Raw genomic sequence first — 17,116 nt, forward strand, 5'->3', positions numbered from 1 at the left:
GCTGCAAATGGATGGATTTCTTTCTTTTTTTATAAGCCCATGAACATTATTTTAAAGAAATATAGGGACTTCCCTGGTGGCACAGTGGTTAAGAATCTGCCTGCCAATGCGGAGGACATGGGTTCGAGCCCTGGTCCGAAAAGAACCCACATTCCATGGAGCAACTAAGCCCACGTGCCACAAATACTAAGCCAGTGCTCTAAAGCCTGTGAGCCACAACTACTGAACCCACGTGCCACAACTAGTGAAGCCCGCATGCCTAGAGCCCATGCTCTGCAACAAAGAGAAGCCACTGCAATGAGAAGCCCGCGCACTGCAATGAAGACTAGTCCCCACTTGCCGCAACTAAAGAAAGCCCACACGTAGCAACGAAGACCCAATGCAGACAAAAATTAAAAATTAATTAATTAAAAAAAACTAAAAAATAAAATATAAATAAATAAAAGAAATATGGAAGGGATACATACTCAAGGAAAAATAGAGTGACACATGGGCTTCCCTGGTGGCGCAGTGGTTGAGAGTCCACCTGCCGATGCAGGGGACACGGGTTCGTTCCCCGGTCTGGGAAGATCCCACATGACGTGGAGTGGCTAGGTCCGTGAGCCATGGCCGCTAAGCCTGCGTGTCTGGAGCCTGTGCTCTGCAAAGGGAGAGGCCGCAACAGTGAGAGGCCCATGTACCACAAAAATAAATAAATAAAAAAGAGAGTGACACAAATATTTAGTGATAGCCCTAAGAAAGATAAGCCCAAAATGAACTCAGCTTTCTGAAAATTGCTACAGGGAGCAAACAGAGGCTTTAATAGCTATTTCTAGCATAAGAATATTGCTTAGGGCAAGATAGAATAATATTAATATAGGACAAAGAAAAGTATGAATTTTAAAAATTCTATTTTCCTTTTGTATTTCTCCATCAAAGTGAAAGAGCATAAAATAGCAAAGTTTCTAAGTATTTTATTCTCCCTGATAATACTGATGGAAAAACCATAACAAATTACCTAACTAACCATTGCAAATAAATTCAAGTCTCCAAACACCTTGCAAATAAGGAAAAGCAAGGAAGGAAGGGAGGGAGGGAGCAAGGGAAGAAGGGAAGAAGAGAGGAAGGAAAGGAAGAGAAGGAAGGAAGAAAGGAGGGAAGATTAGTAACATTCAACAAATCATGGAAGATATGAGAGGTGGAGACATATTAATAGACAAAGAATACTTATCAACTGCTAATTTTGGAATAGATAATGGCTCTTAAAAATAAATAATTACAATGTATTTTGTAGATAATTATTTTTTTAAATCACCACTAGCAATAACCAATAAGGAATCACTGAAAACAACAACAACACAAACCTCCTTACTTTATACTGATTTTAGATTGTTAGAGCAGGCTTATGATGTTGATATAAGTATGTCTCAATTACAACAAAGCATTAGACATATTTCTTTCCTATGTTCAATAAGGATGAATGCAAGTTGAATACTATCACATTTCAATGAAATTTTAGCAATTGTATGCAAATAATACTGCCCTTTCCATTTCAACCTAATGAATAGCTCTTATCTGATTAGTGGAAAGCTTTGAAAGAGAGCTACTCGATTTCAAAATCAGGATTTCAATTCATACTGACAACTAGTAATAATGAGTAGAAACCAAAAGAAAGTAAACAGTACACGGATAGATGTAAAGTTCTATATTTAGTTGCAAGAATGGAAGCACAATTATATTATGAGCAAAATCTGGCCTTATAATAACTTACATATAAAATAAAGACATGGAGGGTTTTTTTTCCTTTTAATGATAAATTAAATGTAAACCAAAAGGGTAATATAACTTTTTATAGCAACAGATTTATCATCATTCCCAGAGGCAGGAAGTTCCACTGTTCAATGTTCTTAATTATTGTCACACTACATTTAGAGTATTGCATTCAGTGGTGAGTAGACAGTCTAAGAAGAATTTACATAAGCTTAGAAATTAGAAACCAGAATGGTAAGGAGCATATATACCATATGACATGAGGAAGCTGTCCTGTTAAGGGAAGAAACAGGAAGAATAAGTGGGCATACAGTATTTATGTCCAAAGCAGTTTTCTTCTACTGCTCCAGAAGACACAACACAGGTAGACAGAAGTTATAAGGTATATTTTGTCTTAAAGAATAATATTCTAACAAAAACTATCTCATGGTGGAACAGACTTCTTTAGCTCAATTTCCTTTCAGTAAGACATAATTTCTCAAAACAGATATCAATTACTGTTACACAAAGTATTCTAATCTGATAAGTTTTGTGAAACATTTTATTACAGAGAAATCTGGAATATTTATTGTGAATATCCTGTTCTCCTCTTCAAGAGCAGAAGATTGTATGCAGAGTTCCCCACACTATGAAACTCTTTTTTCAAGGCAATTTTCTCAAGACTATTAATCTGTGAATACAATTTGGAAAACACAGCAAGGGGTTTTATGGAAGAGATACCTTGAGAAAGAGTTTATAATCGATTCTGAAGTTATTTCAAACTGTAATACTTTTATTATTCTACCTTTAATAGGAAGCCAAGACCATAATCACTAGGCATGAAGATACTCAAATCTGAGGGAGACCTTCAAGATGGCGGAGGAGTAAGACGCAGAGATCACCTTCCTCCACACAAATACATCAGAAATACATATACACGTGGAACAACTCCTACAGAACACATACTAAATGCTGGCTGAAGACCTCAGACTTCCCAAAAGGCAAGAAACTCCCCACATACCTGAGTAGGGCAAAACAAAAAAGAAAAAACAGAGACAAAAGAACAGGGACAGGACCTGCACCAGTGGGAGGGAGCTGTGAAGGAGGAAAGGTTTCCACACACTAGGAAGCCCTTCACTGGTGGAGACAGGGGGTGGCGGAGGGGGAGGGAGCTTCTGAGCCACGGAGGAGAGCGCAGCAATAGGGGTGCAGAGGGTAAAGCGGAGAGATTCCCACACAGAGGATCACTGCCGACCACCACTCACCAGCCCAAGAGGCTCATCCGATCACCTGTCAGAGCAGGTGGGGGCTGGGAGCTGAGGTTCGGGCTTCAGAGGTCAGACCCCAGGGAGAGGACTGGGGTTGGCTGCATGAACACGGCCTGAAGGGGGCTACTGCACCACAGTTAGCCGGGAGGGAGTCCGGGAAAAGTCTGGACCTGCCGAAGAGGCAAGAGACTGTTGTTTCTGGGTGCGCGAGGTGGGGGGGATTCAGAGCAACGCCTAAAAGAGCTGTAGAGACGGGCTCGAGCCGCAGCTATCAGCGCAGACCCCAGAGACGGGCATGAGACGCTAAGGCTGCGGCTGCCGCCACCAAGAAGCCTGTGTGCAAGCACAGGTCACTATCCACACCTCCCCTCCCGGGAGCCTGTGCAGCCCACCACTGCCAGGGTACCGTGATACAGGGACAATTTCCCCAGGAGAATGCACGGTGCGCCTCAGGCTGGTGCAACGTCATGCCGGCCCCTGCCACCGCAGGCTCGCCCCGCATTCCTCACTCCATACCCCTCCCTCCCCCCGACCAGAGTGAGTCACAGCCTAAGCAGCTGCTCCTTGAACCCCCTCCCATCATAGCGAAGTACAGACGTCCTCAAGCAACCTACACGCACAGGCGGAGCCAAATCCAAAGCTGAACCCAGGAGCTGTGCAAACAAAGAAGAGAAAGGGAAATTTTTCCCAGCAGCCGCAGGAGTAGTGGATTAAATCTCCACAGTCAACTTCATGTACACTGCATCTCTGGAATACCTGAGCAGACAATGAATCATCCCAAAACTGAGGAGGGGGCTTTGGGAGTAACTGTAGACTTGGGCTTTGCTTTCTGCATCTAATTTGTTTCCGGTTTTATGTATATCTTAGTTTAGTATTTAGAGTTCATTATCATTGGTAGATTTGTTTATTGATTTGGTTTCTCTCTTCCTTTTTTTATTTTTAATATATATATATTTTTTTCTTTTTTCTCTTTTTGTGAGTGTGTATGTGTATGCTTCGTTGTGTGATTTTGTCCATAGTGCTTTGCTTTTACAGGGTTTTTGTCCCAGAGTTCTGTCTCTCCATTTTGTTTTTGTTTTTTTTTTTGGTATACTTTTTAGCGCTTGTTATCATTGGTGGATTTGTTTTTTAGTTTGGTTGCTCTCTTTTTTCTTTCCTTCTTTCTTTTTCTTATTACTTTTTATTTTTTTAATTTAAAATTTTTTATTTTAATAACTTTATTTTCATTCCTTCCTCCCTCCCTCCCACCCTCCCTCCTTCCCTTCCTTTTCTTCTGAGCCATGTGGCTGACAGGGGCTTGGTGCTCCATCCGGGTATCAGGCCTGTGCCTCTGAGGTGGGAAAGCTGAGTTCAGGATATTGGTCCACCAGAAACCTCCCAGCTCCGCGTAATATGAAACGGCAAAAGCTCTCCCAGAGATCTCCATCTCAATGCTACAACCCAGTTCCACTCAAAGACCAGCTAGCTACAGTGCTAGACACCAGATGCCAAACGACTACGAAGAGAGGAACACAACCCCACCCTTTAGCAGGGAGGCTGCCTAAAATCATAATAAGGTCACAGACACCTCAAATCACACCACCGGAGACGGTCCCGGCCATCAGAAAGACAAGATTCAGCCTCATCCACCAGAACACAGGCACCAGTCCCCTCCACCAAGAAGCAAACACAACCCACTGAAACAACATTAGCCGCTGGGGGCAGACACCACAAACAACGGAAACTACGAACCTGCTGCCTGTGAAATGGAGACCCCAAACACAGTAAGTTAAGCAAAATGAGAAGACAGAGAAACACACAGCAGATGAAGGAGCAAGGCAAAAACCTACCAGACCAAACAAATGAAGAGGAAATAGGAAGTTGACCTGAAAAAGAATTCAGAGTAATATTGTAAAGATGATCCAAAATCTAGGAAAGAGAATGGAGATAATCAAGAAATGTTAACAAGGAACTAGAAGAACTAAAGAGCAAACAGTGAAGAACAACACAATAAATGGATTTAAAAATTCTCTAGAAGGAATAGTAACAGAATCATGAGCCAGAAAAATGCATAAGTAATCTGGAAGATAAAATACTGGAAATAACTACCACACAGCAAAATAAAGAAAAAGAAAGAAAAGAATCGAGGACAGTCTCAGAGACCTCTGGGACAACATTAAAGGCACCAACATTCGAATTAGAGGGGTCCCAGAAGAAGAAGAGAGAAAGAGAGGGACTGAGAAAATATTTGAAGAGATTACAGTTGAAAACTGCCCTAATATGGGAAAGGAATTAGTCAAGTCCAGGAAGCACAGAGAGTCCTATACAGGATAAATCCAAGAAGAAACATGTCAAGACACATATAAATCAAGCTATCAAAAATTAAATACAAAGAAAATATATTAAAAGCAGCAAGAGAAAAACAACAAATAACACATAAGGGAATCCCCATAAGGTTAACAGCTGATCTTTCAGCAGAATCTCTGCAAGCCAGCAGGGAGTGGCAGGACATATTTAAAGTGATGAAAGGGAAAAAAACTACAATCAAGATTACAACAAGGATCTCATTCAGATTTGACGGAGAAAGTAAAACCTTTACAAACAAGCAAAAGGTAAGAGAATTCAGCACCACCAAACCAGCTTTACAACAAATGCTAAAGGAACTTCTCTAGGCAGGTAACACAAGAAAAGGAAAAGACCTACAATACCAAACCCAAAACAATTAAAACACGGTAATGGGAACATACATATTGATAACTACCTTAAATGTAATTGGATTAAATGCTCCAACCAAAAGACACAGACTGGCTGAATGGATACAAAAATAATATCTATATATATGGTGTCTACAAGAGACCAATTTCAGACCGAGGGATACCTACAGACTGAAAGTGATGGGATGGAAAAAGATATTCCATGCAAATGGAAATCAAAAGAAAGCTGGAGTAGCAATTCCCATATCAGACAAAATAGACCTTAAAATAAAGACTATTACAAGAGACAAAGAAGGAAACTACATAATGATCAAGGGATCGATCCAAGAAGAAGATATAACAATTGTAAATATTTATGCACCCAACATAGGAGCACCTCAATACATAAGGCAAATACTAACAGCCATAAAAGAGGAAATTAACAGTAACACAATCATAGTACGGGACTTTAACACCCCTTTTTCACCAATGAACAGATCATCCAAAATGAAAATAAATAAGGAAACACAACCTTTAAATGATATAGTAAACAAGATGGACTTAACTGATATTTATAGGACATTCCATCCAAAAACAACAGAATACACATTCTTCTCAAGTGCTCATGGAACATTCTCCAGGATAGATCATACCTTGGGTCACAAATCAAGCCTTGGTAAATTTAAGAAACTTGATATCGTATCAAGTATCTTTTCCGATCACAACGCTAGGAGACTAGATAACAATTACAGGAAAATGTCTGTAAAAAATACAAACACATGGAGGCTAAACAATACACTACTAAATAACCAAGACATCACTGAAGAAGTCAAAGAGGAAATCAAAAAATACCTAGAAATAAATGACAATGAAAATACGATGACTCAAAACCTATTGGATGCAGCAAAAGCAGTTCTAAGAGGGAAGTTTATGCCAATACACTCCTACCTAAAGAAATAAGAAAAATATCAAATAAACAACCTAACCTTACACCTAAAGCAATTAGACAAAGAAGAACAAAAAAAACCCAAATTTAGCAGAAGGAAAGAAATCATAAACATCAGATCAGAAATAATTGAAAAAGAAATGAAGGAAATGATAGCAAAGATCAACAAAACTAAAAGGTGCTTCTTTGAGAAGATAAACAAAATTGATAAACCATTAGCCACACTCATCAAAAAAACAAGAGTAAAGACTCAAATCAATAGAATTAGAAATGAAAACGGAGAAGTAACAACAGACACTGCAGAAATACAAAGGATCATGAAAGATTACAACAAGCAACTATATGCCAATAAAATGGACAACCCGGTAGAAATGGACAAAATTCTTAGAAATGCACAACCTTCCAAGACTGAACCAAGAAGAAATAGAAAATGTGAACAGACCAATCACAAGCACTGAAATTGAAACTGTGATTAAAAATCTTCCAACAAACAAAAGTCCAGGACCAGATGGCTTCACAGGCGAATTTTCTCAAACATTTAGAGAAGAGCTAACATCTATCCTTCTCAAACTCTTCCAAAATATAGCAGAGGGAGAAACACTCCCAAACTCATTCTACAAGGCCACCATCACCCTGATACCAAAACCAAATAAAGATATCACAAAAAAAGAAAACTGCAGGCCAATATCACTGATGAACATAAATGTCAAAATCCTCCGCAAAAAAACTAGCAAACAGAATCCAACAGCACATTAAAAGGATCATACACCATGATCAGGTGTGGTTTATCCCAGGGATGCAAGGATTCTTTAATATACGCAAATCAATCAATGTGATAAAACATATTAAGAAATGGAAGGAGAAAAATCATATGATCTTCTCAATAGATGCAGAAAAAGCATTCGACAAAATTCAACACCCATTTATGATAAAAACTCTCCAGAAAATAGGCATAGAGGGAACCTACCACAACATAATAAAGGCCCTATATGACCAACCCACAGCCAACATCGTTCTCAACGGTGAAAAACTGGAACCATTTCCAATAAGATCAGGAACAAGACAAGTTTGCCTACTCTCACCACTATTATTCAACATAGTGTCAGAAGTTTTAGCCCCAGCATTAGAGAAGAAAAAGAAATAAAAGGAATCCAAATGAGAAAAGAAGAAGTAAAACTGTCACTGTTTGCAGGTAACATGATACTATACATAGAGAATCCTAAAGATGCTACCAGAAAACTATTAGTGCTAATCAATGAATTTGGTAAAGTAGAATGATACAAAATTAATGCACAGAACTCTCTCTTGCATTCCTATACACTAATGATGAAAAATCTGAAAGAGAAATTAAGGAATCACTACCATTTACCATAGCAACAAAAAGAATAAAATACTTAGGAATAAACATACCTACGGAGACAAAAGACCTGTATGCAGAAAACTGTAAGACACTGATGAAAGAAATTAAAGATGATACAAACAGATGGAGAGATATACCATGTTCTTGGACTGGAAGAATCAACATTGTGAAAATGACTATACTACCCAAAGCAATCTACAGATTCAATGCAATCCCTACCAAACTACCAATGGCATTTTTCACAGAACTAGAACAAAAAAATTTCACAATTTGTATGGTAATACAAAAGACCCCGAATAGCCAAAGGAATCTTGAGAAAGAAAAATGGAGCTGGAGGAATCAGGCTCCCAGGCTACAGGCTATACTACAAAGCTACAGTAATCAAGACAGTATGGTACTGGCACAAAAACAAAACTACAGATCAGTGGCATAGGATAGAAAGCCCATAGACAAATCCACACACATACGGTCACCTTATATTTGATAAAGGACGCATGAATATACAATGGAGAAAAGACATCCTCTTCAATATGTGGTGCTGGGAAAACTGGACAGCTACATGTAAAAGAATGAAATTTGAACACTCCCTAACTCCACACACAAAAATAAACTCAAAATGGATTAAAGACCTAAATGTAAGGCCAGACACTATAAAACTCTTAGAGGAAAACATAGGCAGAACACCCTGTGACATAAATCACAGCAAGATCCTTTTTGACCCACCTCCTAGAGAAATGGAAATAAAAACAAAAATAAACAAATGGGGCCTAATGAAACTTAAAAGCTTTTGCACAGTAAAGGAAACCATAAACAAGATGAAAAGACAACCCTCAGAATGGGAGAAAATATTTGCAAATGAAGCAACTGACAAAGGATTAATTTCCAAAATTTACAAGCAGCTCATGCAGCTCAATATCAAAAAAACAAACAAGCCAATTCAAAAATGGGCAGAAGACCTAAACAGACGTTGCTCCAAAGAAGATATACAGATTGCCAACAAACACATGAAAGTATGCTCAACATCATTAATCATTAGAGAAATGCAAATCAAAACTACAATGAGGTATCACCTCACACCAGTCAGAATGGCCATCATCAAAAAGTCTACAAACAATAAATGCCAGAGTGGGTGTGGAGAAAGGGGAACTCTCTTGCAGTGCTTGGTGGGCATGTAAATTGATACAGCCACTATGGAGAACAGTATGGAGGTTCATTAAAAAACTAAAAACAGAACTACCATACAACCCAGCAGTCCCACTACTGAGTATATACACTGAGAAAACCATAATTCAAGAAGTGTCGTATATCACAGTGTTCATTGCAGCTCTATTTACAATAGCCAGGACATGGAAGCAACTTGCCTAAGTGTCCACTGACAGAAGAATGGATAATGAAGATGTGGCACATATATACAATGGAGTATTACTCAGCCATTAAAAAAAAATGAAATTGAGTTATTTGTAGTGAGGTGGATAGACCTAGAGTCTGTCATACAGAGTGAAGTAATTCATCATGAGAAAAACAAATACTGTATGCTAACACATATATATGGAATCTAAAAAAAAAGAAAAAAATGGTTCTGAAGAACCTAGGGGCAGGACAGGAAAAAGACATAGAGAATGGACTTGAGGACACGGGTAGGAGAAGGGTAAGCTGGGATGAAGTGAGAGAGTGGCATGGACATACATACACTACCAAATGTAAAACAGATAGCTAGTAGGAAGCAGCCACATAGCACAGGGAGATTAGCTCGGTGTTTTGTGACCACGTAGAGGGGTGGGATAGGGAGGGTGTGAGGGAGATGCAAGAGGGAGGAAATATGGGGATATATGTATATGTATAGCTGATTCACTTTGTTATAAAGGTGAAACTAACACACCATTGTATAGCAATTATACTCCAATAAAGATGTAAAAAAAAAAAAAAGATACTCAAATATGCACAACAGGTTTTTCAGCACAGGTAGTGTAGCGTTTAAAACTCGAAAATAGCCAGACTGGATAGTTAGTGCTAAACACATGAGACAAAACACAAAAATCAGTTTTTGTGTTTACATTCATTGATTGCTCACTCTGTACCAAGCACTTCACTATTATAATCTCATTTAATATTCAGAGTAACTTCCATTAGTCCCATTAAACAGATGAGAAAACTGAAGCTTAAAATTAATTAGATAACTTGCTAAAAATCACAGCTAACATGTAGTAGAGACAGTTGAAAACATAGTTCTAACCATTGTACTACTACTTATTAGATCTTCGGGCTTCCTATTTCTTCATCCAGGGAGAATGTCGAGATGGAATTGAGTGGAACACCCCTTTAGAAAAACTATGGTGCCTCAACAACTCCAATTTGGAGACAGAAGCTATGTGATGGCCTCAAGCCTTCCTCCACCATTCTCATGGGTGGCAGTGGTAATTAGAATGAGGAAGAGAGAAAGGAACATTACAGATAATCAGTGGGGTGAAAAGCCTCAATAACAGGTCTGCAATCACAGCACAGGTTGATGTCTGAGAGAAAGGATGCAGTGGAAAGTGCTAGAAGACAGCCACTGGGAATCAGGTAGCTGTGAATGAGATGAGGTTCCTGGAGACAATATATGCAAATTCCTGAAAACAAATGACAGTATCTTGTTACTGTGAGATCTTTCTCAACCCTATGACCATTAATTGCACCTGACAAGACATTCTTTTTATCCAAAAGAAAGAGCCAGAAAACTGGCAGTCTCCTAAATTTTCATGCCTATAACAACTTGCACAAAAATGAGGCCAAGTTTTTTTATACGAAATTTTATTATTTACACTTAGAAGCACAAAGAAAAAGAAGATACACACTATATAAAGTCTTTAGGATTTTCTATATAAAGACTTTAGGATTTTCTATATAATACCAAAACAATTATAAATATATAATAATATCATTTAACATTTTCTTCAAAGACTTTTTTGGTATTTCTATGCTTACGGAGAATTGAATACCCAGCTACTGTTGATGGCTTATTAATTGCTCTCTGTTATATTTTTGAGAAATTTATAAAATGAGCAGAATACAACTGGAAGTATAAAATAATTTTAAACAAAACATTTTAGGCATTGACAAAAATAAATAGGTTGTTACATATGTAAGCAAAGAACGGAGGTTAGTTTCAGGCTATGCAAAATCAGTTCTATGTATAGTTTTTTTTTAAAGTAGCGTTTATTTACAATATGGTATTAGTTTTTGGCATACAGCATAGTGATTCAGTATTTTTACAGATTATACTCCATTAAAAGTTTTTATAAGGTAATGGCTATATTCCCTGTGCTATACAACATATCCTGTTGCTTCTGTATTTTATACATACTAGTTTTAATCTCTTAATCCCATACCCATATATTGCCCCCTCCTCCTTTCCCTCTCCCCACTGGTAACCACTAGTTTGTTTTCAAATTCTGTGAGTATATTTGTTTTTCTATATACTTTTGGCTCTTATATTTTTTTAGATTACACATGTAAGTGATATCATATAGTATTCATCTATATCTGACATTTCTTTATTGATTCATCTGTTGATGGATACTTGGGTTGCTTTCATATCTTGGCTATTGTAAATAATGCTGCTATGAATATTGGAGTGCATGAATCTTTTCAAATTAGTGTTTTCAATTTTTTTCGGATATATACTCAGGAGTGGAAATGCTGGATCATATGGTAGTTTTATTTTTAGTACTTTGAAGAACCTCCATACTCTTTCTCATAGTGGCTCCACCAATATACATTCCCACCAAGAGTATACAAGGATTTCCTTTTCTCCACATCCTCACCACAATATATTTGTAGACTTTTCAATGACAACCTTTCTGAGAGGTGTGAGGTGATATCTCATTGTTGTTTTGATTTGCATTTCTCTAATAATTAGGGATGTTGAGCATCTTTTCATGTACCTGTTAGACAGCTGTATGTCTTATTTAGAAAAATGTCTACTCAGATCTCCTGCCCATTTATTGATTGGTTTGTTCTGTCCCTAGGTTCTTCATAACCATTTTTTTTTAATTTTTAATTTTTAAATTTTTTGCATTACACGGGCCTCTCACTGTTGTGGCCTCTCCTGTTGCGGAGCACAGGCTCCGGACGCGCAGGCTCAGCGGCCATAGCTCACGGGCCTAGCCGCTCTGAGGCATGTGGGATCTTCCCGGACCAGGGCACGAACCCGTGTCCCCTGCATCGGCAGGCGGACTCTCAACCACTGCGCCACCAGGGAAGCCTTTTTTTGTTTTTAGATTCCATATATATGTGTTAGAATACGGTATTTGTTTTTCTCTTTCTGACTTACTTCACTCTGTATGACAGATTGTAGGTCCATCCACCTCACTACAAATAACTCAATTTCATTTCTTTTTATGGTTGAGTAATATTCCACTGTATAAGTAATTATTGATAGCCATGTACTTACTGCCATTTTCTTACTTGTTTTCTGACTGTTTTTGTAGTTCTGTAGTTCTTCTCTGTCCATTTCTCCTTCCTTTTGTTTCTTCCCCTGTGGTTTGGTTTGTTTTTCTTTAGTAGTATGCTTGTACTCCTTTCTTTTCTTTGTTTTTAATGTATGTATTATAGATTTCTGTGGTGACCATGGGATTAATGTATGTTGATCTATATCTATATCTACTTGTTTTAAACTGGTATTCATTTCAGTTCAAACACATTCTAAAATATCTACTTATTTTACTCCCCTCCCTCATATTTTGTGTTTTTGATGTTATATTTTACATATCCATGTTCAACAATTAACTGTTTAGTTTAGTGTACCTACAGTTGCTTTTACAATTTTTTGTTATTAATCTTCATAGTGGCTTAAGTGGTTGATCCTTAGTCCTTACTATATATTTGCCTTTCCTAATGGGAATTTCCTGTTTCTATAGATTCTTACTTCTTTTCCACTTAGCAAAGACTCTTCAACATTTCTTTGAGGGTGGATTTAGTATTGATGAACTCTTTTAGTTTTTGCTTATCTGAGAAGTTCTTTACCTCTCCTTCTATTCCAAATGATAATCTTTCTGGGTAGAGTATCCTAGGTTGCAGGTTTTTTCCTTTTAGCACTTTAAATATATCATGCCACTCCCTTCTGGCCTGCAGTGTTTCTATAGAAAAATCAGCTGATAGCCTTATGGGAGTTCCCTTGTAACTGACTGTTTTTCTCTTGCTGTCTTTAGAATCCTGGCTTTACCTTTACCTTTTGCCATTTTAATTATATGTCCTGGTGTGGGTCTGTTTGGGTTCATCTTGTTTGGGACCCTCTGTGCTTCCTGTACCTGGATATCTGTTTCCTTCTTCAGGTTTGGGAAGTTTTCAGCCATAATTTCCTCAAATACATCTTCAATCCCCTCTTTTCTCTCTTCTCCTTCTGGGGCCCCCATAACAGGAATGTTGGTATGCTGCATGTTATCTTAGAGATCTCTTAAACTGTTTTCATTTTTTTATTTGTTTTTCTTTTTGCTGTTCTGATTGGGTGATTTCCATTATTTATCTTCCAGAGTATTTATGCATTCTTCTGTGTCACTTAGTCTGATATTCATTTCTTCCAGTGTGTTTTACTTCAGCTATTGAATTCTTCATTTCTGATGGAGTCTTTTTTATATTTTCTAGTTCGTTAATAAACTTTTCACTGTGTACCATTATTCTTTGCCCTAATTCAGACAACATTCTTATTATTATTGCTTTCAGTACTTTATCTCATAAATTGTTTATTTCTGTTTAATTGCTTTTTCAGGGGTTTTATCTTGCTCTTTCAATTGACAGTAGTTCCTGTGTAATCATTTTACTTAACTCTCTCTGCCTCTATGAATTTATGTGAAACAGTTACCTACTGTGTTCTTGAAGGGGTGTTATTATGTAGAAGTGTCCCTATACAGACTGCATGTGCCCAGTGCCTCTGGGGGCAGAGCTGAAACTGACATGGACACAAGTCATGTCTTTCCTCAAGGTGAGCTGGCAGCTATCACCTTGATGGAGGTGGGGCTGAAGATGGAAGGTCTAAGGCTAGAATGAGTGTGAGGTGGGGATTCCCCTCTGCCCAGTGGCCATCACAACCCTATGGGGGGAAGGTCTGATCTCAAGTTGCTGGAATGGAAGCCCTGAGGGTCTGGCCTGAGCTGCTTCTGTTACCTTTAAGTATGTGTCTTCCCCTCTCTCTGCACCAAGACTTTTGCCCCAGAGTGGGGGAGTACTGAAGCAAGTGGGGCTTGTGAGCGCTCTGGGCTCATGTCAGCTGCAGATATAAGTCTTAGCTGTCTCTGATGTGCTGCCTATGTAGGCACCCCCAGTTGATTCCCTTGTTCCATTCATACACAGTCTCGGGTTCAAGTCTCCTTTGTCCCCCACAGACGATCACTGCCCCCGGTCTCTGGCGCCACTACCCTGCTGGGCAGGCGGGACCCAAGTGGACTCTCAGCGTGTAACGGGGTGTAAGCTGTGGTGGAGCAGCCAGCATAAGAAATCTGATGCTCTGCTTGAGTAAGTGCCAATGGTGGCTGCTGCCAATCCACCCAGGCTCCTCCCCAGGACCATGTTGCCTCTTAGTTCCTCGGTCACGGCCACCTCGGTTCCAGGGCTGTGCTGTGATGTGGAGCGAGCAGGGCTGGAGTGTTTGTTCAGGTCATGCTGAGGCACACAGAGAGGTGGTCCCGTGAAACTGGCAGCTGCTAGAACAGATCTCTCTCCACCCTGACTTGGAGGCAAATCAGCATGTGCCTGTTTTTCATGATCAGATTCCAGACTTCACACAGCCCTCCTGTTAGTCCTCCAACCGGTCAAGTCTTCCCCCATATAAGACCCCAGGACAGGGGCACCCAATCTGTGGCTGTCACTGCTCACTCCTAAAAGGGGGACGTCTGCCTGTGAATCTTCCTTTTTCCTCCCCTTCTCCTCCCAGATGCACAAGTGCCAAATTGATCACTTTTCTTCCCTTCCTACCAGATTACGTGTGCATATTTCTTAAAGCCCTGGTTGTACAGGAGTCCTTCTACCAATTTCAAGCTAGTCAAAATTGTTCCACGTGTAGATTATTTCTGATGTGTTTGTTGGGGGAGACATGTTCCATATCCTCTTACTCTGCCATCTTCAATCTCTCCCTATTTACAGTTTTTCTAACAATTCTTTTTAAATGATATATTTTGGAGAAATTGATAACACTAGAAATATTAAAGGGATACATATCCTGAGTACTAGAATAATAGCCTTCTATTTACTACTTCAAACTATACACCTAAAATATCAGTTGATTTATGCTCTTAATGATTCTGACTTAGATATGATTAAAGAGGTTGGAAGCTACGGTTTTGATGAAAATTATTGCTTTCCTAAAATGGTAAGTCAAAAGTTAATTCCTAATTGCCTCTTAAGAAAGACCTTTCATTATTCTTCTGAGTATTATTAATGGCTTCTAAAATCCTACACTCTTACAGTGATTATAATCATGAACCCTGGAGCCATACTGCATCAGTTTAAAGCTCTGTGCCTCCACTCAAGACCTGAGCTGATGTCACTCTACAATCAAGAAAACTTGGGAAAGTTACTTCAGTTCCTTATACATAAAATGTAGATAAGTGCTCACTTCAGCAGTACATATAGTAAAAATTGGAATGATATAGAGATAAACATGGCCCCTGCACAAGAATGACACACAAATTTGTGAAGCATTCCATATTTTTCTAGAAGGAATCAACAGCAGAATAACTAAGGCAGAAGAATAGATAAGTGACCTTGAAGATAAAATAGTGGAAATAACTGCCACAGAGCAGAATAAAGAAAAAAGAATGAAAAGAATTAAGGACACACTCAGAGACTTCTGGGAAAACATTAAACGCACCAACATTCGAATTATAGGGGTCCCAGAAGAAGAGAAAAATAAAGGGACTGAGAAAATCTTTGAAGAGATTATAGTTGAAAACTTCCCTAACATGGGAAAGAAAACAGTCAGTCAAGTCCAGGAAGCACAGAGAGTCCCATACAGGATAAATCCAAGGAAAAACATGCCAAGATACATATTAGTCAAACTATCAAAAATTAAATACAAAGAAAAAATATTAAAAGCAGCAAGGAAAAAACAACAAATAACATACAAGGGAATACCCATAAGGTTAATTGCTAATCTTTCAGCAGAAAGTCTAAAAGCCGGAAGGGAGTGGCAGGACATATTTATAGTGATGAAAGGGAAAAAACTACAACCAAGATTACTCTACCCAGCAAGGATGTTATACAGATTCGATGGAGAAAATAAAACCTTTACAAACAAGCAAAAGCTAAGAGAATTCAGCACCACGAAACCAGCTTTACAACGATCGCTAAAGGAACTTCTCAAGGCAGGAAACACAAGAGAAGGGAAAGACCTACAATAACAAACCCAAAACAATTAAGAAAACGGTAATAGGAACATACATATCGATAACTACCTTAAATGTAAATGGATTAAATGCTCCAACCAAAAGACACAGACTGGCTGAATGGATACAAAAGCAATATCTGTATATATGCTGTCTACAAGAGACCCACTTCAGACCTAGGGACACATAGAGACTGAAAGTAAGGGAACAGAAAAAGGTATTCCATGTAAATGGAAATTGAAAGAAAGCTGGAGTATCAATTCTCATATCAGACAAAATAGACCTTAAAATAAAGACGATTACAAGAGACAAAGAAGGACACTACATATGATCAAGGGATCAAACCAAGAAGAAGTATAAAAATTGTAAATATTTATGCACCCAACATAGGAGCACCTCAATACATAAGGCAAATACTAACAGCCATAAAAGGGGAAATCGACAGTAACAATCATAGTAGGGGACTTTAACAACCCAATTTAACCAATGGATAGATCATCCAAAATGAAAATAAATAAGGAAACACAAGCTTTAAAAGACACATTAAACAAGATGGACTTAATTGATATTTATAGGACATTCTATCCAAAAACAACAGAATACACTTTCTCCTCAAATGCTCATGGAACATTCTCCAGAGTGTTCTCCATTTGTGACCCCATATCTTGGGTCACAAATCAAACCTTGGTAAATTTAAGAAAATTGAACTCGTATCAAGTATCTTTTCTGACCACAAAACTATGAGACTAGATAACAATGACAGGAAAAAAAAAAACTAAAATATA

General features: G+C 38.4%; 1 long non-coding RNA gene and 1 other non-coding gene across 2 annotated transcripts in view; one reads left to right on the forward strand and one right to left on the reverse strand.

The window, feature by feature from the left end:
• The window catches only part of LOC137227087 (uncharacterized), an 891,048-nt gene that overhangs the window by 739,009 nt on the left and 134,923 nt on the right, over positions 1–17,116 (reverse strand). The gene's annotated exons all lie outside the window — the stretch shown is intronic.
• On the forward strand, positions 15,555–15,659 carry LOC137228503 (U6 spliceosomal RNA). The gene has a single exon (XR_010945292.1). It is a non-coding gene; the product is annotated as a U6 spliceosomal RNA (small nuclear RNA).

The sequence above is a fragment of the Pseudorca crassidens genome, chromosome 7 (genome assembly GCF_039906515.1).
Source record: "Pseudorca crassidens isolate mPseCra1 chromosome 7, mPseCra1.hap1, whole genome shotgun sequence".
NCBI classification, from domain to species: Eukaryota; Metazoa; Chordata; class Mammalia; order Artiodactyla; family Delphinidae; genus Pseudorca; species Pseudorca crassidens.